The sequence below is a fragment of the Pseudorca crassidens genome, chromosome 12 (assembly GCF_039906515.1).
Source record: "Pseudorca crassidens isolate mPseCra1 chromosome 12, mPseCra1.hap1, whole genome shotgun sequence".
NCBI classification, from domain to species: domain Eukaryota; kingdom Metazoa; phylum Chordata; class Mammalia; order Artiodactyla; family Delphinidae; genus Pseudorca; species Pseudorca crassidens.
In genome coordinates, this window is record NC_090307.1 from 79,754,906 (window position 1) to 79,772,406 (window position 17,501).

At 46.5% G+C, this 17,501-nt stretch overlaps 1 protein-coding gene across 29 annotated transcripts in view; it reads right to left on the reverse strand.

The window, feature by feature from the left end:
- Nucleotides 1–17,501, reverse strand: part of SPRING1 (SREBF pathway regulator in golgi 1) — a 337,705-nt gene that overhangs the window by 184,348 nt on the left and 135,856 nt on the right. For 3 of the 29 annotated variants that reach the window (XR_010933325.1, XM_067700725.1, XM_067700735.1), the window contains one exon: nt 17,080–17,298. The exons of the other annotated variants lie outside the window; for them this stretch is intronic. The gene's annotated coding sequence lies outside the window, so the exon portion shown is untranslated. Of the gene's footprint in view, nt 1–17,079; nt 17,299–17,501 lie in introns of those variants that run through there. 29 annotated transcript variants of the gene reach the window in all.

Below are 17,501 nucleotides of genomic sequence, written 5' to 3' on the forward strand. Positions count from 1 at the left end.
AGGGTCCACCCTGATCTAGTATGATCATCACCTTAATTACCTCTGCAAAGACCTTATTTCCTAATAGGTTCACATTTCAAGACTCCAAGTAGACATGAATTTTGGTGGGATGCTACTCAACCCTATTCTTTATAACAGGTTATTGAACCCAATGGGTACAAACAGAAAAGGGTTGAATTTTCCTCCAAAGACAGTTATCAGCCATATTCGTACAAATCTCCCTTTCCCAGCCCTTAGTGGCAGCCTGGGCATATCCTATAGCTTTCTGGCCAGTTTCCAATATTAACAAGTCCCGTCCAGGTCTGGCCAGTATGAAACATCCAGCTTAGTCTCCCACCCTCCAACTCAGTTTTGCCCCAGGGCCTGAGAAACCCAGGGTGGGCCTGGCCACCTCTTGCCCTGCCCCTCCCCTGTGCTTCTGGCTGCCAGAGTGCACCAAGCAGGGTGATTCCATGGGCAACCAAATTTGGCCAGTGCTGCATTAAACCAAGTTACCCAGATGTCTTTACTTCAGACTCAGTTGACGTGTGAATACACATCCAAAAGAAGGTAGTTTCCAACCGTATTCCGCCCAGGAAACTCTTGTTCCACAGAACACTCCGCCACCCTGGTGTTCCCCAGACCACGCTTTGGGAAATGCCACACTATATAAAATACTGCAAAATGCAAAGTACATTCACAACTATTATGTGTGCATAGCAAGAGAAGATGAGCTTTTGGGTAAATATACCAACTCTGGAGCATTTTTGTGATTTATTCAGAAAATTGGCTTCTGGATCATTGTGGACAAGACCCAACTTGGCTGGAAGACTGTAATCCCTCAGCAGAGCCACACGGACAGCTAAGCCGGCCAAATTTATTCTGAGAAAGGATAACTCTCATAGTGAAAGGCAAGAACTTTTAAGAAAAATTTATACTATAGTCTAGTCCTACAATGTATGCAATTGTGTTCTGTACATTCATTCAACAATAGGGACTCAGCAGAATAGTAATAATAACAATAATATGATAACGAGAGAAAAGATAAAACAAATACATGTAAGTGCCAGGCAAGGGTTCACCTGCCTTTCTTCTCTGGGGTCCATGCAGTAGTCTCAGCTCCAAGCACCTCTCAGCCCTTAGTATGAGTCCAGTGCTTAAATATCTGCTGTTTTCATATAACACAGCCTCTAAATTTTGGCCAGCTTCATCTGGTGCTCAACTGAGCAATCAACAACCTTCTCCAATTCCATAGAAACCCAGCTATGCTGGACTGACTGCAAGAAACCACGACAGCCTCCAATGTAATGTCTCTCCAAGGGCTTTCAAGGTTAATTTCTGATCATGGTCTGAATTCTATTAACGTAGAGCTGTACTATCACCTCCCATGTGACTCCCATGTAATCGCAAAGATGAATAGAAACTGGTTTTGTCCATATTGTCAAGGTAAATATTTTCTGAAAGCCAGGACCAACCCTACAACTGGGTTCAGTAGGGGCCATCAAGGCAATAGGATTTGAAGAAAGTCAGTCACCATCACTCCATGCCCCATTTCCCATTCCCTCCCCACCCCATACTAAAAAAGCCTAGAGAAAAAAAAAAACTTTTAAAATCTGATGATGTTGGGAATTCCCTGGTGGTCCGGTGGCTAGGACTCCCCACTTCCACTGCTGAGGGCCTGGGTTCAATCACTGATCAGGGAACTAAGATCCCGCAAGCTGCGCGGCTCAGCCAAAAAAAAAAAAAAGTTAAAATCCGATGGTGTCACCTTAATGGGAAACTCTTTAATCCTCAGTAGTCTAGCAAGTTTATCAGTCTATCCACTTAGCCACCAGCTGCTAAAGGTCAGAGGGGGCAGGGATTCACAGCGGCCTGGGGAACACAGAGCCAGTTCTCACTCTCTCTCAATTTCGTCCCCTGCGTAAAATTTCCTACTGCCCACAGAATGATGTCCAAACTCAAGGACCTTCGTCTGCTGGACCTTGCCCACCTCATGAGCTGAGCACCCCAGGGCAGGGTCTGGTTCTCATTTACCTGCAGGTCTGCCCAGCACCTAGCACAGATTTTGGCAGATAAGCCAGAGCACAGGGAATAAAGAAATGTCAAACGAGTGAAAAAGTATCCTGTACAAAACACAGGTAACACATAAGCAAGTCTCGTCATGATGTCATGTAAAAATTTTTTCTTAAAAAAAAAAAACTTAACTAGAGAGCAATTTAAATCTTTACCAAATTTCTCAGGGAACACCCAAAAAATCGTATTTATAATGTAAAGCAAAACTTCGGAACTTTTGTACTTCTCTTCCACAGCACCTGGCCCCCACATCTCTCTCAAATTCTCCCCAACTCTCTTTCAGATCTAACTTTTCTCATTTCCCCTCCCATCTCCCTTTCCAAATACAGCTCCCACTCTTTTCCAGAAGTATAGGGTAGCTGGCTAAAAGCATGAGCTCTGGGGCTCACCTTGCCAGGTACAAACTCAGTTCTGTCACTCTAATTTGAGCAGGAACCTGGCATGTTAAGTGCCCCATAAATGCAACTTGTTATTTAAATCCTATTGGCTTCTCCATTCTTCTTTTTTTTTTTTTTTAAACTTGGCCCGCTTTTCCATTAATGCAGTAAGAAATGTGTATGAGTTTCCTAGGGCTGCCAAAACAAATCACCATAAACTTCATGGCTTAAAACAATAAGAATTTATTCTCTCACAGTTCTGGAGGCCAGAAGTCCAGAATCAAGGTGGCAGTAAGGCTGTGCTCCCTCCAGAGGCTCCAGGGAAGATTTTTGCTCCTTGCCTCTTCCAGTTCCTGGTGGCTGTTAGCATTCCTGTGCTTGTGGCCACCAACTCCACTTCCTACCTCTGTCTTCACGTGGCCTTTGCCTGTGGGTCTGTCCTCTGTGTGTCTCGTGAGAACATTTGTCATCGGATTTAGGGCCAACCCAGATAAATCCGGGATTATCTCATTTCAAGATCCTTAATTTAATTACATATGCAAAGACACTTTTTCTAAATAAAGTCACATTCACAGGTTCTGGGGGGTCAGGATATGGACATACCTTTTGTGGGGGGCCAGCATTCACCCACTACAAAATGACACTGGGTCCTTCCTTTTGTGGGTGGTGGATGGGGACAAGGCTGCACACTCCTGTAATTTTTTTCTTTTTTTTCTTAACTTTTAAATTCTTGTAACGATGAATATATCAAGTCAGCAGCCAGCATCAGGTACTTGGCAATGTGGAAGGAAAGAGGCAGATGGCAGAAAGGCACCGTCAACTTTTCCTTTTCACTGACGTTCATCAACTCTTTCATCGATGCAAGTTTGCAGCCATTGCACACCTAATTGCAAGAGCTGCTGCATCTTGCAATTAGGTGTGCAATGCAGGGGGTGAATTGGGCGCAAGAAACAGTGAGTTTCAGCCACATGGTCAGACCCTCAAGCAGACACATCCTGCCGAAGGCCTAGGGACAGAGCATCTCGGCTTTCCCACAGGGGGTGGTGAGCTGCATGTGTTGCTGGCTGCAGTGGGTGGGAGGAGGTGCGGTTCAGGTTAGTTATTTATTGATATTCCTTCCTCGGCTGCACTGAAGGGATCTAGGAGGCAGTGACTTCACGCGACTCAAACTGCAATCAGACAGCCTCTTGGCTCAATGTGTTTATCTACCCAGAACTATTTTTGGTGTGTGTTCATAGACAGCACACACTAAAGTATTTGGGATTTGAGATGCAAGCGTTAAAGAAGATTAAAGTTAGCTGCTAATGAGCATGCCCAGAATAGATATACTCTGTGTGTGTTTGTGTGTGTGCGTGCTCCATGTGTGTGCTCTGTTGTGTGTCTGCAAAGCAGATGTCTACAAGCCTGCCCTTAAGTGGCCTCACCAATGTCCCAGATAAGCTAAGATGTCCATGGATGGAAGATGGAAATGGATGAAAACTGGACTGTCTCAAAATACTGCCTTACCAGACACCCCAATCCCCTCAACTCTATTCTGCCTGTCCTTCAAAGCCTAGCCCATTCCACCTTATCAAAGAGCCTTGCTTGACCACTCTCTGAACTCCCAGACCACAGATAACAAATAGGTTTCATCTCTAGTACCAACCTGGATCAAACAGGCAGGGAACACCCAGAGCAGCATGTTCAGTGGGATGCTGAGAACATTCAGACCACACCATAGCTTAAAGCTTCTAAAGGTCCCTGCTGTCTAGCCCAGGATCTAGACGGAGCAGGCACTTAATCCATACTTGTTCAGTAATTAATTTTCATTGTTTGGACTCTGAAGTTAGGTCAGAAGAAAGGTCTCTCTCTGAAGCACCATTCCCTAAGGACTTCTGAGAGTAAACTTGGATGCCCACTAAAGGGTTGATTGCCCGGGTCTTCCCAGCCCTTCCCTCCATTCTGCACATCTCGTCGACCAAATCCTACGTGTCTACTGTGTGTACTGGGGAGTCCCCCTCTAAGAGGCTGGCCCTGTAATTGTTCAGCGAGATAATAACGTCAAGCTCGTCCATCAAGCCTGCCTCTAACAGTTCGGTTTTCCTAATGGAATGTAGTGTCCTTAAGAAGAACAGAAGCACCATAATGTGAGGTTTTATGCAGGCTGGTTTCTAGCTGTGAGCTATGGACCTGAAATGATAGTTAAATCGATGAAGAGGCACTAAGCTATTGCCTCTGAATCTGGGTGTCCGTAAAACCCAAGTATTGACAGCCCTGAGTGGATGTGTTGCAGGCTGGCTCTTCCAGCCTTGACTGGGGCTCCCTTTCTCTCTCTCTGGACAGGAGCAGCCCAAGAGAAATGGAAATATGACGGCTCCCTGATAGTTTTCACAGTCTGCACGACAGACCACCCCCAGAACAAGACTCCAGGTCAAGTGCTCTTCTCCATTCTGTGGATCTAGTGGGGAGAAATTAGCTCTCAGTGGTATTCCCACTTATGGAGAGAAGCAATTCCTCCCTGGTCTGGCTGTAAGGGGTCTGGCAATGGACCGAGAGGCAGGAAGCCTGTCTTCTTCCCCAACGTCTTTCCCCGTCTCGTGGTGTGACCTTAGCAGGTAACTTAACCTCTCAACTCCTTCGCTGCCTCATCTGTAATGATCCACCTTTATCACTTCATAGTCCTGCTCTAGGATAAATGAGACAAGCCTCTAAAAGCCGTATTTTAGTCCCCAAGAAAGACCAGAACCAGGTAAATGCTAAGGGTAGCCATTTCCTTTGTTTTTGCTGTGTGCGTTACTAACCTGTGGGATTTTTAAAATAATGGCAAAAATGAATGGATTTACGCAATTGTTTTCTCCTAGGTGCCTTGAGGCATTTATGGAGTACTGTTTCATTGCTCACCTCTTTTATGGAGTGGATATTGTTAAGCCCATTTCTTAGTCAGCAAACTAATAAGGGAGCTGGCTTTGAAGTGAGCCATGTGGACGGAAGTAATTCCTACTCCTAATCTACTGTGGGGCTCTTCCCTGCCGATGCACAGGTCCCTAGGGGACACTCAGGGATACTGGCTCAGCCAATTGTTGAGCCACGTCTCAGGCATTTTCCCACCCTCCCTCCACTCCAGCTATGCTGACCTGCTTTTACTTCTTTACAAGCACCAAATGCTTTCCAATCTCAAACTATGCACACCTGTTCTCTGTGTGGGAGGCCCTTCCTGCCCATGTTTCCTCTGGCCAATCCCTACCCATCCTTCAGGCATCAGCTTCAATGTCACCTTTGCAGTGAAGTCTTCCATGACCCCCAGGCTTTGCCAAGTCCCCCCATTCTCTGCTCTCACAGGCACTATATTTGTCCTTTACAGAGCTTATCACACCTGTATCTAAGTAATTGTTAGTTTAATGTCTGTCTTCCCCACTAATGATGAGTTCCATGAGGGCAAAGAACTGTTTGTCTTGTTCGTTACTGTGAATCCAGAACTGAGCAGGCGCCCAGTAAAAATCTGTGGTATGAGAGGATGGATGGATGATGGATAGACGGATGGATGAAGGGAGGGAGGGAGGGAGGGAGGGATGAATAATAGATAAATAGGTGGATGAATGGATGACAGACAGATGTATAGATAATGGATGGATGGATAGATGGATGGAGAAATAAATGGATGGATAGATGGATGGATTAACAGACAGATGACGGATGGATGTACAGATAGTGGATGGATGGATGAATGGATGGATATAGTCTGTTTGTAAATGAGAGTGATCCAAATTACCAGTATTCATCATCAAGAGAAAGTTCTAAGTTCCAAATGTTCAGAGAAGCTTATGAATGCAGACCGAGGCTGTATGTCAGCAGGGTCACGCTCCCACTGACACTCTGGGTAGAATCCTTCTTTGCCTCGTCCTAGTTTCTGACAATGGCTGCCAATCCTTGGTGCTCCCTGGCTTGCAGCTACATTACTTGAATTCCTGCCTTTGTCTTCTCACATTGTTTTCCCTCTTCTTATAAGGACACCAGTCATACTGGATTAAGGGTCCAGCCTACTGCAATATGACTTCATCTTAGCTAATTACACCTGCAGCAACCTTGTTTCCAAACAAGGTCACATCCTGAGGTACTCTTGGTTAGGATTTCAAACGTACCTTTGTGGGGGGTACTCAGTTCAACCCGTAACAATATATGAAACAGCAGTGCCTCTCCCAGGTGTGTATCCTAGAGACACCCCTGCCTAGGATGACAAGGAGACACGCCTGAGGATGTTGGTGGAGGCCAGGTTTGTCAAAGCAAGGAGCCAGAGGTGACCTACCTGTCCATGACAGGCTAAATAGATAAACCACATCCGGTAAATGCAGATCATGGAATAATATGCATCAGGCAGAAATAATACACTAGATTTGCATATATCACCATGGATAGATCTTAAAAACATAGCATGAGATGAAAAAAGTAGGAACTAGACTGAGATTTATGATACAACCCCAGTGACATAAATTTAAAACATACACACCCAAAGAACAACATTATGCATGTTTCATAAGCACTGGAAAGTGGGTTGGAAAGTTTATGTTGTGCACACTGGAGTCGCTGCCCGCGGGAAGCATGGACAGTGGCGGCCCTAGATGAAGGCAGGCACGAGACGGGTCTGGGATGGACAAGCGCTGGGCCTGTGGCCTAAACCGGGACGTGTGAATCTATGCATGTGTGCATCGGGGTCCACACTTTACAAAGGGAAGAACTCCTGTAAGGGATAGATAGTGATAATTGTGCTGAGGACCTGGGGGGAGTCCAGGGTCTTGCAAGGACACACAGCAGGGATACTTGATGTGCTCTGGAGCAGCAGGGAAGACTCTGGAGAAAACAGCACTTACGCTAAGACCTGGAGAAGGACCAGAGTTGGGCTGGGTGGGGAAAAGCAGGACAGAAAGTGCCAGGCAGAAGGACCACATGTGTATGAGCCCAGGAAGGCCCAGGCTGGCCTGGGTGCATCAGCCTGGGAGAAGGGCACAATCCTGGCGCCATCGGTCTGCCCTCCCCACCACCCCTAAGGAAGGACAGCGGACAGAGCTAGCTGTGGGTGTGTCACCCGCTCAGATGCCCACGGGAACCAGGTGGCAGAAATGAGTAAATGACGTAGGCGCATATGAAACACTTCCACAGAGAATTGCGGGTCTTCCTCTACTTCAAAACAACAAGGCTCTCCAAGTCTCTTTTTCCTCACTTTTGATGGAGACATGGGTGCCGGTTTCTTCTTTAAGAAAAAGAGCGGTGGAGTGTGATGAGAAGCAGCAGCTGACTCAGAGTTGGGGGAACGCTAAGGCGGGCTGGGGCCTGTGGAGGACCCGGAAGGGACACCCCCGCTGAAGGGGCAGCTGCCACTGAGTTTCAGACAATGCCTGCCTTCTCCCGAATGCAGTCCCAGTGTTGACAGCTCTTTCCTTTCTCAAGAGAAGCTGTTGTTCTGGATTTTCATGTGAAATCTTTTCCTTTTACCTGCTACTATCTAATCTGACCATAATGAAGTACCACATCACACCAACTAGGATGCTATCATAAAAGAAATAAAATGGGAAGTAACAAGTGTTGGGGAGGATGTGGAGAAATTGGAACACTCATACTTTGGTGGTGGGAATAAAAAGTGGCCCAGACACTGTGGAAAACCAAGTGGTGGTTTCTCAAAAAGTTAAACATAGAATTACCATGTGACCCAGCAATTCCACTCCTCATTATGTGCCCAAAACAACTGGAAGCAGGTGCTCAAACTAGCTCATGCTGCATGTTCATAGCAGCATTATTCACAAATAGCCAAAAGGTAGAAACAACCCAAAGTCCATGAAGGGCTAAGTGCATAAACAAAATGTGGTCTATCCGTACAATGGAATATTATTTGGCCATAAAAAGGAATGAAGTACTGACAGAGGCTACAACATGGATGAACCTCAAGAACATGATGCTAAATGAAAGAAGCCAGATACAAATGGTCACATAGTATATGATTCCATTTATAAATAGTGTCCAACATAGGCAAAACTACAGAGACAGAAAGCAGATTACTGGTTGCCAGGGGCTGGGGGGAGAGGGAAATGGGGACGAATGAATAATGGGTATGGGACTTCCTTTTGGGTGATGAAAGTTTTTTAGAACTAAATCAAGGCGGCAGCTGCACAAGACTGTGACTGTACTGAATACCACCGAATTGTTCACTTTAAAATGGATAATTTCATATTATGTAAATTGCCCCTCAATTAAAAATACTAGAAAATATGTATTTCAAATATTTAAGAGAAAATATATAGGCCAAAAAATAAACAAGCCCACAGACTGAATCTCAGGTCTGTGGTGCCCAGGTGTAAGTCTGGTGCACTTAATAAGTCCCGACAGACGGTCTCGTGAAGAGCTGGGAGTTAGGATCCCTGTTTTAACTGGGAGGAAACTGAGGCTCCAAGAGATAAAGGGACTGGATGAGGGTCAAGGGCAGGAGCTGGGGCTGGGGGCCAGAGTGTGGTCTCCAAGCAAACTGGTCCCATGTTCCGTGTGCTGGGGCTGAGGGCTGGGAAAAGCACACGAGGGGTGACAGCTACTGAAGAAGGTGGTGGTGAGAGGCCCTGTCAGAGCTGCAGGTTCAGACAAGAATCACGCGTGTCGAGACTCCCTTGGAACTGTCACCTCCTCCCCACAAGGCTGGGCGCTCTCGTTCTGAATTTAAGGCAGTTCAGAAGACCCATGCTGAACACTTACTGTGCACAAGGTTTGCGCTACGTGTGAAAATCGTACAAGTACCAAGTCTGACGCCTAAGGGTTCGCTCTGTGCAAAGCCCATTCTACACAAGGGCCTCTCAGATGCTCGCAGCAACTCTATGAGGCAGAAGCAGGACTGGCACACCCTGCAAGCGTTGACTTACACCAATTCAGCCATGCACCGCTGGCCAAAAGAAAGAGGGAGAAATGCTCATTGAAAGGGTGTGGACAATGCCCCCTGTCTTGTTCGCATGTGGACTTGCCACACAGGAAGCATGGAAATGGAATATATGGACCTGCTCATCTGCAGTCTCCAATCCTGGGAGCCTTTCCTGTGATGAACAACTGTCTGCGCTAAGTGTGATTCTAGAACAAGGTTTCTCAACCCTTCAGGGGGAGGGCAGTCTATCAGATTTTCAGGTTTTGTTTTTTTTTTTTCCCTGTACGCGGGCCTCTCAGTGTTGTGGCCTCTCCCACTGCGGAGCACAGGCTCCGGACATGCAGGCTCAGCGGCCATGGCTCACGGGTCCAGCCGCTCCGCGGCATGTGGGATCTTCCCGGACCGCAGCACAAACCCATGTCCCCGGCATCGGCAGGCGGACTCTCAACCACTGCGCCACCAGGGAAGCCCTCAGGTATGTTTTGCCTTCACCCTGGCTTTAGAATCTAGTACCCATACACACTGCAACTCACAAGTAATAGTATCTCATTCCACAGGTGAGAAGACAGAGGATCACAGGGAATAAGTTACTTGCCCAAGGTCTCTGAGCCAGTAAATGATGAAGAAGAGATTTGAGCTCAATCTGTTTTACCCTAAAACTCCTTCCTTTTTTCTACACTATACTGCCTCCCTATCTGCAAGAGAGGCCCAAAGGAAATCAGCATGCCAGAACATAGAGACTCTTCAGAGACTCTCACTCCTGGAGGTGGCAGTGAGCAGTCATCTGCATACCTCTTGGTTCTGGATGAGGCCACAAGTAAATTCAAATACAAAAAGATATGTACTGAGCTGTGTAATACTTAGGATTCATCAGATTGCAAGAGATAGAACCTAACTCAGACTGGCTTAAATCAAAAAAGGAAGGTATTGACTCATATAACTGGAAAGATCATGGGATGACGGCTTCAGGCATGGCTGAATCAAGGGCCTCAAATGGTCAGAACACAGTCTGTTTGTCGGTTTGTTTGCATTCTTCTGTGTTGGCTTTATTCTCAGGGAGATTCTTCCTTCCTTTACATAAAGAGATCAACCACTATCACCATGTTTAAAATTTGACCCCTTAGAAACCCAGCAGAAAGATTTTCTCCATCCCAATAATTCCACCAACATCCCTGAAGTTGGCTCTGATGATCTCAGCTTGGGTCCCGTGAACATCCAGGAACTAATCACTATGGCCAGGGGTGTGTGAGATTCTCCATGATCAGTCCTGGGCCACGAACTCACCTGCAGAGTTTGAGGGTAAGGTGAGCCCGAAATCTTTACAGAAAAGAGTCGGATGCTGTGGCCAGAAGGCAAGGGATCAGGCTTAGGCAGGTGAAGCGGACGGACTTGGTGCCATCCTGGAACACCAAGAACTGGGCTGGGCATGTTCAATACATGATGTCATGTCACGACAACCCTGTATCATTACTGCTGTTTCACGAGGCTCAGAGAAGCTCAACATCGTGGCCAACGCCTCACTTCCAGGTGAGGAGACAGCGCTCCCTGCCCAGAAGCATTCTGCTCTTAGCTAGTGGAGCTAGGACTTGAACCCAGATCTGTCTGACTCGAAGTCCACAGTTTGCTCCTGTCCCAGAGGATCCCCTCCAAGCTGAAGCCCCATGAAACCTCTTCAGTGCGTCGTTCCAGTCTCTTAACTTGCAAATCCAGTCAGCGAGTTCTTTATTTCCACAAATGGTGCTATTAAACTAATGGCTCTGGGAACTACAGGCTGGCCTCTGAGCAGTCAAGCCTTCCCCACGTTCTGCCTTGCAAAGAAATACATTAGGAAGTCCAGTAGCCAAGGCCCAGGTGGAAACATTTACCGGCCGCCATTTTGTTTCAGGATGGCAAAAGGCACCTCAAACCCTGAACTTGAGCTCCTTGTACAGCCTCTAGTCGAGAGCTAAAGGCGGCGGGGGTCAGTCACCTCCTTGTAAAGGGCGGTGGCAGACCTCATCAGGCAAAAAAGCTGAGAAGCCAGGGTTGAAATAGAGGCCTCTTTCTGTTTGGTCAATAAGCAGCTGTGAAGGATGCGTAGGACGGAGCTAAATTTATTTGTTCCTTTCTTTCTCGGAACAGCAGCAACGAGGCTCAGAATGCAGCTGTCTCGCTCTCCCGTGAGCCTTCTGCAGGCACCAGCATGCACAGACGTTGGCTCTCCAGGACGCAAAATTTTTTTTTTCCTCTTGGTTCCCTTCCTGCTGCAGGCAGGACTTCCAGGGCCTCTCTCCAGGGGGTAAAACTTTGGAGCTGCCTCCCAGGCCCAGGGTGAAATCATTACCTTTTAAACAGAGAAGGGCTGCTGAATGTAGATACCCTGGCCCTTGTGGCCACACCCTGGAAAACCACAGAAGTCCCGCCAGCCTCTGCTTTCACTGCTCAGACCTGTGGGAAACTTGTAAGACACAGCCGTGTGGGGAGGGGGTGTGGGCATCTTGGGAGGGGCCTCCCACATACAAAGCCAGGCTGCTTTGCCAGAGTCCTTTCTGGAATCCATCTGCCTTCGGAAAGCCTAGCTGAGGGCCACCTTCAGCCAGGCCTTGAGCACACTGGTGGAAGCGGGAGTTTTTTAAGAAGTGCTTTGTTGAGACTTTCGAAAGGTCCCCGCGGGTGGGGAAGTGAAAGGAGGAGGGGACATGGGGGAAGAAACTGCTCCTTTATTTCTAGCCTTGCTTGAACGGCTTCTTGACGGTTACTGCTACGGTTCTGCTGAGTCAGAAGCATCCCCAGCTGCTCGCCGGAAACACAGCTGTTAGGTGAAAATAACCACAGAGCCCAGCACTGAGCATCGTGCACCTTCCAGAAAAGAGGGCAGAAAACCTCAAAACAGAAAAGTACAAAACAATAAAAGAGGCACTGTCAAAAACCCACCACGGCTCGCTCACTCAGCCAAGCCTGTGGCTCTCTCCACACCGGTCACAGCTCAGAGACGGAACAAAGTTTGGCAGCTTTACCATAGTAGTAGGTTAAGTAGTGCCCCCTTCCCCCCAAAAGGGAGATGTCTGTATCCTAACCACTGGAACCTGTGTACGTGACCTTACTTGGAAAAGGAGTCTTTTCAGATGTAACAAACTTAAGGATCTCAAGGTGAGGTCATCCTGGATTACCTGGGTGGGCCCTACATTCAATGACAGGTATCCTTAGAAGAGTGAGGCAAAGGGAGATTACACACTCAGAAGAGAACAGACACACAGACACACAGAGGGGAAGGCCAGGGGAAGACAGGGGAACATTGGACTTTATGCAGCTCCAAGCCAAGGAACACCAAGGATGTGGTATGGCAGCCACAGGAAATGAACAAACCACCATGGCTTCCATTTGCCAGGTCTTCTCCCCACCACCCCTTTCCCCTTGTCCAGACGGAAAACATTCAGAGTATCTTGGTTGCAAGGTGTCTTACATAAACATTGAGGTTCCCTTTCCTGTGGGCTTAGTAATTATCAGGAAGTAGGATGGTGCCTCAAGGACTCCAGGGTCTAGGGAGGAGCTGGGATCCCTAGGTCTAGGTAAGACTCTGCCACAGACAGAGACGCAGGTGTGTGACCTCATTAACCAGCCACCATTCACTGATGTAGCAGAGCATGGTGCGTTAAAAAACGGGCTCTGGGGCTTCCGTGGTGGCGCGGTGGTTGGGGGTCCACCTGCTGATGCAGGGGACACGGGTTCGTGTCCCGGTCTGGGAAGATCCCGCATGCCGCGGAGCGGCTAGGCCCGTGAGCCATGGCCGCTGGGCCTGTGCGTCCGGAGCCTGTGCTCCGCAACGGGAGAGGCCACAACAGTGAGAGGCCCATGTACCGCAAAAAACAAAAAAAACAGGCTCTGGGTTTGAATACTGGTTCTGCCACTTACTAGCTGTGTTGCCTGGGGTAAGCTACTTAACTTCTCTGGGCCTCAGTTTCCTCACTGATACAATGGGGACATGACCCATTATACATTGGGGATCCATCTGTACAATGGAGAGATGAGCTGAAAACCATCCTGCTATTAAACATATAGAGAGATGTTGAAAAGAATAATTACTGTTAATGCATAACAAAGTTTCTAAGGAAATTGGGGTAACTCCCAGGGGCCAAAAATAAAGAAGGAAAGAAAGCCCAAAGTTGATAGTGCAGTACCTGAAGTGACTGGGGACAGGAGGCACCACCTTGGGTCACACAAGGCTGGGAGCTGGAACCAGAAAACCATCATAAAGCTGGGTCCTTCATGAGCTTCCATCCTGATACAGTTGTAAGGATTAAGTGAGTTGGTACATGCAAAGTTGTACTTGGATGAGGCTGTACTCGACAGCTCTTATTGTTTAGTGCTTTATACAAGTGTAGTAACTGACTATTTTTTTTGGCAGTTCAACATCTATGGCACCATATTTTGGTAACAGCGTCCCAATTTACCTTTGGGAGAGCACCTCTCTTCCACCCCCCTGGAAGGAGGATATACAACTCAGACCTGGCCGATCAGAGTCAGGAATTACTCAGGGATGGGTGTGTGATCCTAAGTGGGTTAATCAGACTGAATAATGGTTGAAATATGGGGAAAGAGAAATTCACTTTCTCTTGGATCTGCATCTGTGTGGGATATGAGCCTGGAGCTGCTGGATGCTATCTCTGTCACTATCTGGGTACAGCCTGCCTGAGGATGAGGCCAAAACCAAGGAAAGCAAAGATGAGCGACAGAGAGATTCCCAATGACATTGTCTGAGTTCCTGGATCCAGCAGAGCCTGAAACCATCAGTACCTCCAAACTTCTGCCCTCCTTCCATACTGAGACTCCAATTACATGTAGGGTCAGCCATCTAATATTGTTTCAGAGTCTCTGATGCTGTGGTCATTTTTTTCCTAGTCTTTTTTCTCCCTGGGCTACAGTTTGAATAACTTCTATTATTGTGTCAACATGTGTACTAATTTTTTCTTATGCAACTTTTAATGTGCTGTTGTTTAATATGCTAAGAATATGTTGAATATGCTGTTTAATATGTAAACCTATCCAGTGAATTTTACATTTTAGATATTGTATATTTCCTTTCTAGAAGTTTCATTTGGTTCTTTAAAATTTTTTTCTTCCACTTCTCATTATGTTCATGTTTTCCTTTAGATCTTTGAACATATTTCTAATAGCTGTTTTAAAGTCCTTGTCTGTTAATTACACCATCTTTATCATTTTGAATCTGTTTATAGTGACTGATATTTCTCTTGGTAATGGTTCACATTTCTATGCTTCTTCTTTAGATGTCTAGTAATTTTTTATTAGATGCTAGATATTATTAATGTTATGAATTGAATGTCTAGATTTTGTTGTTGATTTTGGAGGGAAGTTAAGTTATTTACTGGTCAGCTTGATTTTTTGAGGCTTTTTGAAAAGCTTTGTTGGGGTGGATCTAGAGAAGCCTTTCTTCTAAGGCTAGTTTAGCCCTACTACTAAGGTCTAACCTCACTGTGGTCTCTAATGAATGCACTGGATGTTCAATAGGTTATTCCCATCCTGGCTTGCTGAAATTTGAACGTCCCCCAATCCCATAAGAGCTCTGGGAATTATTCAGTGTGTACTTCCACAGTAGTTGTTCTTTGCCAACTTTGTAGCATTTTATCCAAAGCCTGAGCAACTTAGTATTCAGCCAATGACTCAAAGGGCTCCTTATACAGATTTCTGGCACTGTTTATCTATGTAGTACCATCTTCTCTGGAACTTTGCCTCACAAATTCCAGCCTCATCAACCTCTGCATATGATCATCTATGTCTCCTCAACTCAAAGAGGTCACTATGCTCTGCTTAGAATCATCCTTCCTGTGCTGCAATCTAAAAAGTACTTCCAGGCAGAAAGGTGATCACAGGCCCACTCATTTGCGTCCTTTCTTTCAGGCTCACAGTTCTGCACAGCCTGTTGCCCAATGTCTGAAACCAGTTGTTTCATATATTTTGTCCAGTTTTCTAGTTGTGTACAGCTGGAAAACAAGTCTGGTGCCAGTTACTTCATTATGGCCAGAGGCAGAAGCTTACTCTAACTAACTTGAGAGAAAAAAAAGTATGCATTGGAAGGGCCTAGGGAGATTCACAGAATAGATGTAATAGCCAAAGAACAGTCCTTAGAAGGCCACAGAAGCTCTGGAGACCCAGGGGAACTAAGAGTCAGTCTCTTCTGGGCACAGATGCCTGGATGAATGAGCTCTGACCCTGTGGAGTCCTTCTAGACTCAAATTTCTGGGAGAATATATCTGGACAAGCCACAGTCATGGGCTTGTATCTTGGCCAGAGGAGAGTAAGGCACTCTGATTAATGACACTACCAAGACGACATCCAGGACTTCTCTGGTGGCGCAGTGGTTGAGAATCAGCCTGCCAGTGCAGAGGACACAGGTTCGACCCCTGGCCCAGGAAGATCCCACATGCTGTGGAGCAACTAAGCCCGTGCGCCACAACTACTGAGCCTGCACTCTAGAGCCTGTGGGCCACAACTACTGAGTCCATGTGCCACAATTACTGAAGCCCGTGCACCTAGAGCCCGTGCTCCACAACAGAAGCCACCGCAATGAGAAGCCCACATGCCACAACAAAGAGTAGCCCCCGCTCACTGCAACTAGAGAAAGCCCGCGTGCAGCAACGAAGACCCAACGCAGCCATAAATAAATAAATAATCTGTACAATTGATTGTAGTTAAACAAACAAACAAACAAAAAGATGACATCCAATGGGGGAATATGGATCACCAAAACAAAACTGGGTTGCTCTTTCCAGAAGAAAGGAGAATGGCTGATAGGCAAGCAAAAACAATAGACACAGTACCCAACGTCCACTAGAGAACATCTTTAAGAACGGTTGACTTTTAAACTCAGAGCCTTGGTGTTTATTTTTGCTGTTTCCACACTAGACTGCATAGTTGTCCTTCCCCCTGATAACCCTACCTTCCCCTCCAACACAGAGAGACTTTCCCAGCGACAATTGCTCTTTATGGGCAACATATAGACAATATGAACTTCACATGAGGTGAGAAACACCAGTTTAGGGCTCATTGGTAACAGATTCTCTGAGTCTGCCAAGGTTCAGGGAAGACTTCCAGAGAATAAAACTCATGGGATAGGGGTGGGGGAAGCAAGCTTGAACCTGTGTCCTGGGAACAGAGCAAGGAACAGAACGTGTCCATTCCCCTTCCCCTACTCATAAGCAGCCAGAGCTGGAAGCTCTGTACCTGAAAGAGAATGTGTTGTGTTTCAAGATCAAGTATGAGGTGGCTGCAGGCTGGTTTATCCAGCGACATAATTCAACCAAACATATAGACAAATGCATCAACAGGTAAGGGAACCACATGCTGTCTGCTGAGGTTGTCCTGAGGAAATTCTGCCACCCCCACTCTGCCTACAGGTTAATCAGATACTCTGTGTGTACGTGTGTATTTGTGAAAGTTCTACAAAACTCATCACCTGAGGTTCTTAAAATTTCCACAGACATTATTTTCTTGTATAATCATACCCATTTCGGAGATGGAAAATCAGAGGTACAATACGTGGGAACGGTGAGTCAGTGATAAAACCAAGAATCAAGTTCACAACTGCAGTATAAATTTCTCCTGATGCCTTGAAAACAATTTTGAAAGCATGGGCGGGGGGAGCAGGGAGGTAAGAGAGAGGGGAGAGAGAAAGATAAAAAGGAAAACAAGTCTTCACAGGTGCGGGTTTTCAGCGTTGAGAGATGCTGTTTGTATACAATCAAGATTTAAATTGAAATCATAGTCAAGTAAAAGCACATCGAATCACGTGGCTACGTTTTTTTTCTCCAGCTTTCTTTATTAACTGCATCCATTGTCTGGTTCGACTTAGAAAGAAGTCTTTTCATTCCTTGTTGGGGCTTTTTCTTTCCCAAGAAAGAAATCGTGGTACGTTCCAGTGACTAAGCTCGCCTCCCAGGTCATTGGGAAAAAGATATGGGGATTAGGATAGCCTTCTGGGGAGGTTTCTGGAGCCTGTGAGGTCTGTAGAGGGACAAAAGATCACGTTCACCGTTGTATTTCTGAGCCAAGCACAATGCCCGATCCATGGTAGGTGTTCAGGAAATTATTTGTCAAACGAAAGAAGATGGAGTGAACGTGAATCTTCAGTCACTCCTACCCTACATATTCGCCAAAACAGACCCCAGGGCTTCCAGGGCTTCGCACATTTTTTCCATTCTTTGTTG